This window comes from Nanorana parkeri, unplaced genomic scaffold, assembly GCF_000935625.1.
Source record: "Nanorana parkeri isolate BGI_ZX_2015 unplaced genomic scaffold, ASM93562v1 scaffold338, whole genome shotgun sequence".
Taxonomy (NCBI): Eukaryota; Metazoa; Chordata; class Amphibia; order Anura; family Dicroglossidae; genus Nanorana; species Nanorana parkeri.
Genome location: NW_017306606.1, coordinates 821,390 through 823,561, shown reverse-complemented (window position 1 = coordinate 823,561; position 2,172 = coordinate 821,390).

Here is a 2,172-nt window from a genome sequence, read left to right as displayed (position 1 = left end):
TTCTGCTACCGTGGTCTCCAAGATATATAAGTAGCAATCATAGAAGTCAATGTTTTAGCAACAATACAAAACTGAAATATCAGTTTCAATCCAATGTCAACTTTTTTAAACATTGGGGTCCTTTTGTAGTCATCCTTTTATCCCTATTTCAGACTATTCAAATTTGAACCAGACTATGTCTAAGTCTTATTTGACTTCTGATATTTCTTCAATGGATTTGAAAAATCTTTAGTATTGTTACTATGAAATCGCTTCTGTAATATATGCCCCTTTTTTATTTATATTTAACTTCTTTATAGTTTCATAAAGTGAGAGTGACATGTAACCACTACCTTCTGTTTACCTGATTACTGCCCTATCTCTCCACACTTCCATCATTCATTAAATCTGCATATCATCTGTATTAACAAAGAGCAGAAAAATGAAATATTATTTGAACCAAAGGATAAGAATTGTACAGAGAGCAGAGCATGTTCCCTGCAGCTAATCTGTACCAAACCAGTGCTATATTGCCTTCACATACTGCCAAGCCTGGTGAACATTCTACATGAGTATTAATTAAATATGAAAAGTTTTACATTGTGGCATTTTCTGTATAATTTTTTACCAATATAACCCAATAAAAATATTAAAAAGCAGTGAACGTATTTCTCATATTTTCATCACTCTAAGAAAGAAAATGACTGTTCTTTTCAACAGTCTAAACTCAGATTTATATTCTAAAATCTAAATTCTATAGTCCAAAGAAGGCTGGGAACAATGCTACCTGACCACAGTCAACAGAGGCAAAGAGCACAGGAAGTTGTCAATCCACAGGATCTCTGGCAAGATCAGGAGTTAAGATATTACAAAAACCCTTTCGAAGGGATATTCAACTGATATAATGAAAGGCAAACTCCACTTTAAAAAATAAAAATGGAAAAAATATTTAGCTTATATAAATGCTGTGTAAGCCTTTTTTAAATTTAATGTTATTAAAAATTACCTTTCCATTTAAAACTGTAGTTACTGTAATTTTCTAAAACTGCCAAAAAAATGCAATATGGTGATCTGGAGATGTGCTGTATGTGTTTATTTACAGAACACCCCCAGAAATGTCACTTGCAGCTTTGTGATTGCCTGACTGATTTTCCCAGAAGTCTGCAGTTATAGACAAGTAACATTTTAGGCATCTCTTGCAACAGGAATTTAATTTTTCATTTACGCCTCTACAATGCGACATTGCAGAGGTGCTGCAGGGTGCACTTGTGGTGCACTGCAGTAGGCAGCACAATCATTTCAATGGCCTGCCTAATGCATCTAAATTAATCTAAAAGAAGTGTGTGCACTTTTTTTTCATTCGGATTGCACCAAATCGTTTGGTGGTGTAATACTATGCACATGTGCATTGGGATGCTATTAAGAAACATTTTCGAAAACTTTCAAGATATAATGGCACTGCATGTAAACAGAGCTTAAGGGTTAAACACTTCTACAGGGATGTAGATGCTGCACCATTCCTCATTACAACATAGAAAGTCAACCAGCTGATGAAAACGAGCCCAGACTCTCGCATTCAGGAATCAATTTGCAAAGGGCATGAAGGAACAAACTACTATTTCATCAGAACAGAAACAGGTAGTAAACTGCAACAAAGTTTGTTAATATCCTTTCAATGCACATGTTTCAAATGTACATTGAACAAATGTGGAGTTACTCTTTATCTGTCCAAAAGGAATCAAATAAGAGAAGTTAATTTTAATGTTTAAATGCACTTGGGCGTGGGTTTAGATACACCCAAGTGCATTCAAACCCTAAAAGATTAAATATAAATGGCAAAAGCAACAACCATGTTATAATTGCTGGGATTCATTGTAAGTCACTTCACATAAATGATTGCACTGAAATGTAAACAATTTTTTAAAATAAAATGATAGCAATTAGAAATGGGCTTAAAATATGCAATTTCAAGAATGCATACTTCAAATGGGACACTGAAGCTTGTGATTCTAATATAATCTTTGTGCAAGAAGATGTGCAGTTATGCCAAAGTACAACTAAGACAGGTAAAACACATTTATTATTAAGTTTAGGCCATGTAATCTTATTTTTAGACTTTCTTTTAACTTGGTCAGTTTCACAAGTAAAGGTCTGGAGAATTCCACATCACTAATTGGCAAAGACTGTGTCTGG